Genomic DNA, 10,951 nt, shown 5'->3' with positions numbered 1-10,951 from the left:
ACACCTAGAAAGGGGGTAATGCACTCAGACAAGGGGAACTGCCCTCGGGTTACAGTCCCTGGGAGGGGGTGCTGCCGCCATCCAGGGTGCCAGTGCTGCCTGGAGCTCACTATGAGGCAAAGGTACGAGAGGAGCTATTTTATCCAAAGATACTAGAGGAGCAAGATGGACCACTGCGTCGAAATCGCCCACACTGAAGTGTAGTCCGCGAAGGAGCGTCCGCCATTTTAGTAAGCAAAACCTGCCTTGCTCTGTGCCTCTCGCAGTGTAATCAGTGTTTTGGGGGAACAGTATGTGTGACGATACCATTAAAATGCAGAATATATCTCATCTATCAATTCACAGATTTTTGTTATTTTTGTTTTTAAATGTTTCTGCTAGTTTCTGCCTACTAAAATGGCGCCGTGACGTACGACGGAGTGGTCTATCGTGCTCCTCTAGTATCTTTGGTTTTCTCCTCAGTCTTTGCTGTGAGGAGGAGGAGCGAAGAGGGAGGAAGAGGAGGAGCGAAGAGGGAGGAAGAGGAGGAGCGAAGAGGGAGGAAGAGGGAGGAAGAGGAGGAGCGAAGAGGAGGAGCGAAGAGGGAGGAAGAGGAGGAGCGAAGAGGGAGGAAGAGGAGGAGCGAAGAGGGAGGGCGGGAGTAATGGCGGCGAGGCGCTGAGGCGCCGCAGGGAAAACCACCATCAACGGTCCCAGGGCACAGAGAGAGAGAGCGGGATTAAACCGGCAGCGCGTCTTACCCCGGCCGGGTCAGCGTCCAGTGCAGCCCAGCCCGTGCCAGGCCAGGCCAGGCCAGGCCGCACCGCCGGCGAGTCGGTCCCGGCCTCGGGCAGGGGCGCGGGGCCTGGTCGCCTCCATGCCTGGCCCCGGGTTATGGGTGAAGATGCGGAGCGAGAGCGAGGAGGGCGAGTGAGCGGCGGTGGTGCGGCCCCGATCCCCAGGCCACGGTTCGTATTCATTGCGCGAGGGCGGTGTGGCCGGGCCATTACATTGCTATGATGATGGGTGGCTGCGTCAGGAAGGCAGCAGCTCCCAAACTGTGTGATGTAGTTTAGACACAAAGAAGTGTTGGAGTAGTTCAGGGTGCCGGAGTCACTGAGTACTGGAGTAACTCAACGTGCTACAGTAACTCAGGGTGCTGGAGTAACTCAACATGCTACAGTAGCTCAGGGTGCTGGAGTAGCTCAGGGTGCTGGAGTAGCTCAGGGTGCTGGAATAACTCAATATGCTACAGTAACTCAGGGTGCTGGAATAACTCAGGGCGCTGGAGTCACACAGTACTGGGGTAACTCAACATACTACAGTAGCTCAGGGTGCTGGAGTAGCTCAGGGTGCTGGAGTCACACAGTACTGGGGTAACTCAACATACTACAGTAGCTCAGGGTGCTGGAGTAGCTCAGGGCGCTGGAGTCACACAGTACTGGGGTAACTCAACATACTACAGTAGCTCAGGGTGCTGGAGTAGCTCAGGGTGCTGGAGTCACACAGTACTGGGGTAACTCAACATACTACAGTAGCTCAGGGTGCTGGAGTAGCTCAGGGCGCTGGAGTCACACAGTACTGGGGTAACTCAACATACTACAGTAGCTCAAGGTGCTGGAGTAGCTCAGGGTGCTGGAGTCACACAGTACTGGGGTAACTCAACATACTACAGTAGCTCAGGGTGCTGGAGTCACACAGTACTGGGGTAACTCAACATACTACAGTAACTCAGGGTGCTGGAGTAGCTCAGGGTGCTGGAGTCACACAGTACTGGGCTAACTCAACGTGCTACTCAGGGTGCTGGAGTAACTGAAAATGCTGGAGTGGCCGAGGTGTTGGAGTAACTGAACATGCTGCAGAGACTCAGGGTGCCGGAGTAACTGAAAATGCTGCAGTAACTCAGGCTGCTAGAGTAACAGGGTGCCGAGTAGCTCAGGGTGCTGGAGTAACTCGGGGTGTGGCTCAAAGGTGCCGGCGTGGCTCAAAGTGCTGGAGTTTGTTGAGTTTAGCTTATTGTCATGCGTACCAAGGTACAGTGAAAAACTATTTGTTTGTATGCTATCCAGTCAAAGAAAAGACAGATATGGTTACAACCAAGCCAAAAATAGACGCACAAAGCTGGAGCATTTTCCAGCATTAAATTTCAGCACCTTGTGTCTATTTTTGGTATAAACCAGCATCCGCAGTCCCTTCCTACACATTATAATCAAGCCGTCCACAATGTACAGGTACAGGACAAAGGGAAAAATGTTTACTGAAAGATAAAGTCTGATTAGTTCGAAGGTTCGATTAGTTTATTGTCAGGTGTACCGTGTTATCCAGTCAAAGGAAAGACTATACATAATTATAGTCAAGCTGACCACAGTGTATGTATAAAGGGAACAACATTTAGTGCAAAATAAAGTCGGATTAAAGATAATTCAAAGGTCTCCAATGAGGTAGGTGGGAGGTCAGAATTGCTCCCTAGCTGGTGAGAGATTGGTTTGGTTGCCTGACAATAGCTGTGAAGAAACTCACTGAATCAGAAAATCCTTTCCACCCCACATCAGCTGACAGCCTTTCACTTTTCGATGTACTTGCTTGTAGATTGGTTGCTTTGGGAGTTTTGTAAAGCTGCATCTGCAGTTGAGGTTTAGGCTTATTATTACCATGTGCGGTACAGTCTCTGGGGTACAGTGAAAAGCTTTTTTTAATGCTATGTGACCAGATCAGATGATACTACATGCACATACAATCAAGTAAAACTCAATTACAATAGGTAGAGCAAAAGGGAAGATACAGTGTGCAGAATATAGTTCTCAGAATTTACTGTGGAGACTAGCCTAGAGGCCTGTTTCCATGCTGTATCTCCAGACAAGCCGCCAGTCTAGTATTGAGATACAGCATGGAATCGGGCCCTTCGGACCACCACGTCTACGCTAGCCATTCACGCAGTCCTATGCGATCCCACTTTCACATCCCCACACTGTGGCCATTTATAGAAGCCAATTTACCTTTCGAACCTGCACAAATGTGGTAGGAAATTGGAGCACCCAGAGAAAACCCACGCGGTCACAGGGAGAATGTACAAACTCCGCACAGAAAACATCCGCAGTGAGGTTCGACCCCGGGTCTCTAGCGCTGTGAGACGGCAGCTCTAACACGGCACCATTGTGCCGCCCCATTGTAGTGCAGCAGTTCCATGGACAAGGTCCAATGGCACAAAGTCCAATGTGCCATTCTAAGTTTCTGTACCATCTACCAGACGGGAGCGGGGAGAAGACGGAATGACCGGGGTGGGACAAGTCTTTGATTATGTTGGCTGCCTTTTTTAAGGCAACGTGAAGTGTAGATGGAATTAATGGTGGGTCTGTATGGTGACCTGGGCTACATCTACAACTCTGCAATTTTGTGTGATCTTGGGCAGTTTTGATGCAACCGACAATATGCATTCTCGGGTGCCTTTGTAGGAGTTACTGGAGATATGTTGAATTTCCTCAATGTCTTCAGGAGGTGGATGTGTTGGTGTGCCTTCTTGACTATCGCATCATTGTGGTTGGTCCACGACAGATTGTTGCCAATATTAACGCCAAGAAACTTGAAGCTCTCAACCATGTCCACATGCACACCATTGATGCTGTGCCCCTTGCCCAAAATTAATATCTGAGCCAAACCAGTGATCTAAATCATATTGTTGACACAGCTGCAGATGCTAGTTTACAAAACAAGACACAGAACACTGGAGGAACTCAATGGGTCTGGCAACATCTCTGGAGAACATTATCTCCCACAACCCAAAGACATGCAGATCTATAGGTTAATTAGTCTCTGTAAATTACCCCCAGTGTGTAGGGAGCGATATGAAAGTGGAATAAAATGGAACTGGGTGAATGGGTGATGGATGGTCAATGTGGACTTGGTGGGCCGAAGGGCCTGTTTCCGTGCTGTATTTCTAAAGTGCAGTGACTGAGGTTCAGTTATTTTCAGTAGCTGCTTCATGAAATGATAGCTGATGATTATACACGGTTCAGTTCCATCCTGAACTCATTTACTGCAGTAACCAGCACTCGAATGCAGAGAGATCTGCACTTTACTCAATGTGGCCTTCTAAGTGACAAGTCGTAAAAATAGAAAATACTGATGCTCGGCAGGTAGCATGAAAAGAGAAGCATGTGGCGCGTCGAAAAAGCTCGAAATAAAGGCGAGGAGCCGGGTATTTCGGGAGCGATGTGTTTAATGGGTTCTCTAGACCAGTCGAGTCTGCCAGAGAGCGATCGCGCCCCGTCCTTTATATCCGCAGCAAAGGGCGGCCCCCACTGGACTAGTTCATTCCCGTGCCGAGGGGTCGGTAGTGGTATGGCCCGGCCCTTGGGAGCTGCCACAGGACCCCCCCAGAACCAGAGGCACGAAATGCACTGGAGGTCGCATAACCCGACCGGACCACGTACGAAAATCGGCCAACAGAGGGGCCGGCGTAGGCACATTTGGAGGGACCCGCAAAGGGGGGCGACCCCGCGGCCGAGGCTGGGCAACCCGCATCGGTTGGTCGATGTCCAAGTGCGCCGGCATTAAGCGGTCAATGCTCTCCGGTCGGCCGTCCCCCCATGTCCAAGACAAAGGTTGTCTGCCCGTGCTCCAGCACCCGGTACGGGCCCTCATATGGCATCTGGAGCAGCGTCCGGTGGGCGTCATGGCGCAAGAACACATAGGCGCAGTCCCAGAGGGCCGATGGCATGTGCAGGCGGAATCTCCCGTGGCGGGAAGTCGACACGGGTGCGAGCTTGCCAACTCGCTCGCGAAGGCGCTGTCGGGTGGATGAGGGCGGTTCCTCCTGCCCTGGCGACGAGGGCGCGAACTCCCCGGGCACCGTGAGCGGCGACCCGTACACGAGCTCCGCTGAAGATGAGGCCAGGTCCTCCTTAGGCGCAGTCCGGATGCCCAGCAAGACCCATGGTAGCTCGTCCATCCAGTCCGGGCCGGAGAGTCGCACCTTCAGCGCTGCCTTCAGCTGCCGGTGGAACCTCTCCACCAGGCCGTTTGCCTGCGGGTGATAGGCCGTGGTGTGGTGCAGCCGCACGCCCAACAGGTGGGCCATGGCCGACCACATTTCAGAGATGAACTGTGGCCCCCGGTCTGACGAGATGACCACCGGCACCCCAAAGCGAGCAATCCAGTGCGCGGCCAACGCACGAGCGCATGTAGCTGTTGCTGTGTCGGCCAGCGGTATGGCCTCCGGCCACCGTATGAAGCGGTCCACCACCGTGGGCGGGATGGCGGGAGAGGGCCCACAATGTCCACGTGCAGGTGGTTGAAACGCCGGCAGGGTAGACCGATCTCTTGGAGTGGCGCCCAGACGTGGCGTTGGATATTCGCCATCTGGCACGGAATGCAGGTGTGGGCCCAGTGGCCAACCTGCTTGCGCAGACCGTGCCACATGAATCGCGCAGCTACCAGTGCAGTCGTCGCCTGGATGGATGGGTGAGCCAGCCCGTGGACCCCGTCGAAAACCCTCCGGAGCCAGGCGGCAGGGACGATGGGGCGCGGCTGACATGCCGACACATCACACAGTATCGTCGCTCCTCCGGGGCCGAGGGGGACATCCTCAAGGCGGAGGCCAGAGATGGCAGTCCGGTTCATCAAGATGGCGGCGCGCACGGACGCAGCGGCTCACAGCTCTCCCTTTCGGTGCGTTTTATGTGTGTTATCTGTGTTATGTCTGTTAGTCAAATTTAGTCATTCAAACCAGGAAAATCAGGCAAATCCTACCTACAACCGAAAGGACCTTCTGATCATCGGATTCCAGTGCAATCGGGACCTTGTGCGCGAATTTCCACACCCGCGAAATATACCGGAAGAGATTGCCAGGACACCGGGCGCTCCGTGGATAGTTGTCGGCGCGAACAGGCGTCGCAGACGGAGGAGAAACAGGAAGCAAAAGCGAGGATGCCGGTCCGGTATACTTGCCAAGCTAAAGAGACAGCCACACAAACCACCGCTACCTAGCATGTTCCTCACCAACGCCAGATCCATCATCAACAAAATGGACGAACTTAAACTACAGATATCAGCAAACAAACTCGTGGAGGACTGTTGCATTCTCTTAGTAACAGAGACATGGCTTCATCCACTTATCCCAGACGGAGCCATTGAGCTAGCCGGGCGCACAGCGTTTCGTTGGGACAGAAACATCGACTCCGGTAAGAGCAAGGGGGGGGGGTTATGCATTTATGTGCACAACAGCTGGTGCACTAATATCCAAACCATAGATAGCCACTGTTCTCCTGATCTGGAGTCCCTAACAGTTAAATGCAGGCCTTTTTACCTTCCTCGCGAATTTACAGGGGTTATAGTAACAGCAGTCTACATCCCACCGAATGCTAACGCTAGCACAGCTTTAGGCTACCTGCTAGGTGCAATAAACTCACAACAGAGCACATATCCAGAAGCAGCCCACATCATAGCCGGGGACTTCAACCATGCAGACCTAAAGTCAGTTCTCCCGAAACTTGAACAACACATAAGATGTGCTACCAGGGGGAAAAACACACTAGACAAGGTTTACTCAAATATTAAGAAGGGGTTCAGGTCAGCACCACTACCACACCTGGGGCAGTCAGATCACCTGTCCATATTCCTAACCCCAGCATACACCCCACTCAGGAGGAAAGCTCCAGTCACCATAAAGACTGTGAAGACATGGCCTGAAGGAGCTTCCTCGCAGCTGCAGGATTGCTTCGAAAGGACCAACTGGGATATTTTTGAGGATCAGGACTTGGAGGAGTACACATCAACTGTACTTTGCTACATCAAAAACTGCGTTGACAATGTCACCGTCGACAAACGCATCCGGTTGTACCCCAATCAAAAACCCTGGATGACAAAGGATGTCAGGTCTCTCCTCAAGGACCGTAACACCGCCTTCAGGTCTAGTGACAGAGCTCTATACAGTGCTGCTAGAACCAACCTGAAGAGAGGCATCAAGGATGCCAAAGCGTCCTACAAGAGGAAGATTGAGGACCACTTTTCCAACAATGACCCACGGCGGGTATGGCAAGGCATCCAGCACATCACCAATTACAAGACCAGCAACCGCACGACTGCCGACGGCGACGCCTCGTTGGCTGAGGAACTTAACTGTTTCTTTGCTCGTTTCGAGGTGAAAGCTACAGTGGCAGACATTACACCCTCTCCAGCACCTGAGAGCAACACCTTCACTGTGCAGGAGTATGACGTTAAGCGAGTGCTCAGAGCAGTGAATCCCAGGAAAGCTGCAGGCCCCGATGGTGTGACGGGCAGAGTGCTGAGGGAATGTGCAGACCAATTATCTGAGGTCTTCACAAAAATCTTCAACCTGTCCCTTTTAAAATCCACCATCCCTCCCTGCCTGAAGTCCGCCATAATCATCCCACTGCCGAAAAAGCCTGTCATCAGCGGTCTTAACGACTACCGTCCGGTAGCACTCACACCGGTCATCACAAAGTGCTTCGAGAGACTGGTCCTGCAGCACATCAAAGCCAGCCTCCCACCCACCTTCGACCCATACCAGTTTGCCTACAGAGCAAATAGGTCTACAGGGGATGCCATCGACACTGCTCTTCACACTGCACTGACCCACCTTGAACACCAGGGGAGCTATGTGAGGATGCTCTTTCTCGACTTCAGCTCTGCCTTTAACACGGTCATCCCGAGCAGACTGGTCACCAAACTTTCCGACCTTGGATTTTCCCTAACCATCTGCAAATGGATCAAGGACTTCCTGACCAACCGCCCCCAGACAGTCAAAATAGGCCCTCACCTCTCCTCCACCATTACACTGAGCACCGGCTCACCACAGGGCTGTGTGTTGAGCCCCATCCTTTACTCCCTCTACACTCACGACTGCGCCCCCACCCATCCCACCAACACCATCATCAAGTTCGCGGATGACACGACTGTGGTTGGACTTATCTCAGAAGGAGATGAGACAGCCTATAGGGATGAAATCCAAAGGCTGGCAGCATGGTGTTCAGTGAACAATCTGGTCCTGAACTCCTCCAAAACAAAGGAACTTATAATTGACTTTAGAAAAACCAGTGGAGATTACGACCCACTCTACATCAATGGGGTCTGCGTGGAAAGGGTACCAGCTTTCAGGTTCCTGGGTACGCACATCGCAGAGGATCTCACCTGGTCTACCAACACCATCACCACAGTAAAGAAGGCACAGCAGAGACTCCACTTCCTGAGGATCCTCAGGAAAACCAACCTGCAGGAGAAGCTCATGTTGTCCTTCTATCGCTGCTCCATCGAGAGTGTGCTGGCATACTGTATAACCACATGGTATGCCAGCTGCTCAGAAAAGGACAGGAAGGCCCTTCAGAGGGTCATCACGACGGCCCAGAAAATCATCGGCTGCTCACTGCCCTCCCTGGAGCACCTGTTCAGCCTGCGCTGCCTCAGTAGAGCAGGCAAAATAATAAAAGATCCATCCCACCCCGGCCACCGTCTGTTTGTTCATCTGCCCTCTGGTCGACGTTTCAGGTCAATCAAATCCCGAACAAACAGACTTAAGAACAGTTTTTACCCCAGGGCCATACGAGAACTGAACACTACCTGTGCACTAGGCAACACCGTTAAAAAATCTTGTACTTAATTTAATTGTATTTATGTATTTATTTGTTTTTGCATTTATTGCATATATGTTTGTACGCACCGTCAGGATTGGCTGTTTTTTAATTTCGTTGTACTCGTTGCAATGACAATAAATGAATATTATTATTATTATTAGGCAGGTATCTCCCCGTCCGTTAGCTGGGCCTCCGCCAGGGCAGAATAATCAATGCCAGGCGCCACTTCTAAAACGGCATTGACGGCGGGGCGAGACAACGCTTCGGCCACCCGGCTTTCCTTCCCCTCGACGAAGCGAATGGAGGTGGTGTACTCTGAAATATACGCCAACTGGCGCTGCTGTCGGGCAGACCACGGGTCGGAAACCTTTGCCAGGGCGAACGTGAGCGGCTTGTGGTCCGTGTACGCCGTGAATGGGCGGCCCTCCAGGAAATAGCAGAAGTGGCGCACCGCCAGTTACCGAGCTAGGAGCTCGCAGTCAAATGCGCTGTACTTCCTCTGGGCGTTGTTGAGGTGCCGACTGAAGAAGGCCAGGGGGCGCCAACCCCCATCCGTCAGTTGCTCCAGCACGGCACCAATCGCCGACTGAGGCATCCACCGTAAGGGCTGTCGGGGCATCCTCCCGTGGGTGAACCAGCAGCACAGCCCGAGCCAGGGCCTCCTTTGCGCCATCAAAGGCTGTTACTGCCTCGTCGGTCCACACGACGTCCTTATGTCTACCCGCCAGCAGCTCGTATAGCGGCTGCATGATGTGGGCCACGGATGGCAGAAACCGGTGATAAAAAGCCACCATGCCGACGAACTCCTGCAGGCCACGCATCGAGGATGGATGGGGAAACCGGCGGATGGCGTTGACTTTGTGCAGCAGGGGAACCGCGCCTTGTGAAGTCACACGGTGGCCGAGAAAGTCAATCGTGGTCACACCAAAGCGGCACGGCGAGGTTGATAGCCAACCCGTGCTCGCTGAGCCGCTGAAAGAGCTGCCGGAGGTGGGCACAGTGTTCCTGCCGCGAGCAGCTGACTAACAAGATGTCGTTGAGGTAGACGAACAGGAAATCCAGCCCGCGACACACTCCGTCCATCAACCGTTGGAATGCCTGCGCGGCGTTCTTAAGGCCGAACGGCATCCGTATGAAGTCGTAAAATTCAAATGGCGTGATGACCGGGATCTGGTTATAGCCCCGCACCAGATCCACTTTCGAGAATATTGTAGCCCCGGCCAACTGGGCGTTGAAGTCCTGGATGTGGGGCACGGGGTATCGGTCCGCGGCGGTAGCGACATTCAGCCGCCAATAATCCCCTCAAGGTCTCCAGTCCCCGTTTGCCTTGGGGACCAGGTGGAGTGGGGACGCCCATGGGCTGTTGGAAGGGCGGACGATCCCCAAGGACTCCATCATGCGGAACTCCTGCCGGCACATCTGGAGACTGCACATCTGCTCCCATAGTCGACTTTCACAGCCAATCGGCCAGAGCTCTGGAACTCGGGCCCGGTCGAAGCCAGCCGATCAGTTCCCATAGCCGATTTGCGTGGCCAATTGGCGGATCGAATTTGCCGTCTGCGGCCGGGGCTCTGGAACTCCGGCCCGGAGCATGGATTGAGATGGATTGAAACGTACTTCAGAACAAATATCATATTTGTGAAGAAACGGGGAACTGCAGAAGCTGGTTTACATAAAAGACACAAAGTGCTAGAGTTACTCAATAGGTCAGACAGGATCTCTGGAGAACATGGATAGGTGATGTTTCTGGTCCGACAAATAGTCCCAACCCAAAAACATTTGCCCAGCCAATTAACCTACATACCTGTACGTCTTTGGAGTGTGGGAGGAAACCGAAGATCTCGGGGAAAACCCACGCAGGTCACGGGGAGAACGTACAAACTCCTTACAGTGCAGCACCCGTAGTCAGGATCGAACCTGAGTCTCCGGCGCTGCATTCGCTGTAAAGCAGCAACTCTACCGCTGTGCTACCGTGCTGGTAAAGGGAGGGGGGGGGGAAGGTAAAGCCTGGCAAGTGATAGGTAAGTGATAGCTGGATACAGTTGAAGGGGTGGGGTGTTGGTAGATGGATGGAGTAAGTCATGGGCAAGAGATGACTGTTGGGTCAGGAGAGAAGTGAAATTTAAAGCCAGAGGTAAGGATGCAGATGGAACGATTTGGGGGAAGGAGTATGAGGAGAATGGGGATGGAAATATTTGACCTGGTGATAGGAGATAAGCGAAGAAAGGAGGTGAAAGGAGCAGGGTGGATTGGGAGGTGCCCTTGTGTGCAGACCAGGAGGGGGAGGTGGAAGGGTCCTGACCCAAAACATCATTGGTTGGCTTATTGTCATGTGTACCGTGCTATCCAGTCAAAGGAAAGACAATTCATAATTACAATCAAGC

At 53.0% G+C, this 10,951-nt stretch overlaps 1 protein-coding gene across 5 annotated transcripts in view; it reads left to right on the top strand.

Annotated features, from left to right (window-relative positions):
• The first annotated feature begins 628 nt into the window (after positions 1–628).
• The window catches only part of c2cd5 (C2 calcium dependent domain containing 5), a 106,840-nt gene continuing 96,517 nt past the window's right edge, over positions 629–10,951 (top strand). For all 5 annotated transcript variants that reach the window (XM_078419989.1, XM_078419992.1, XM_078419990.1 and 2 more), the window contains exon 1: positions 629–947. The gene's annotated coding sequence lies outside the window, so the exon portion shown is untranslated. The remainder of the gene's footprint in view (positions 948–10,951) is intronic.

This window comes from Rhinoraja longicauda, chromosome 23 (assembly GCF_053455715.1).
Source record: "Rhinoraja longicauda isolate Sanriku21f chromosome 23, sRhiLon1.1, whole genome shotgun sequence".
NCBI classification, from domain to species: domain Eukaryota; kingdom Metazoa; phylum Chordata; class Chondrichthyes; order Rajiformes; family Arhynchobatidae; genus Rhinoraja; species Rhinoraja longicauda.
Note: the sequence above shows the minus strand (reverse complement) of the source record. Positions and strands in the feature narration are given on the sequence as shown.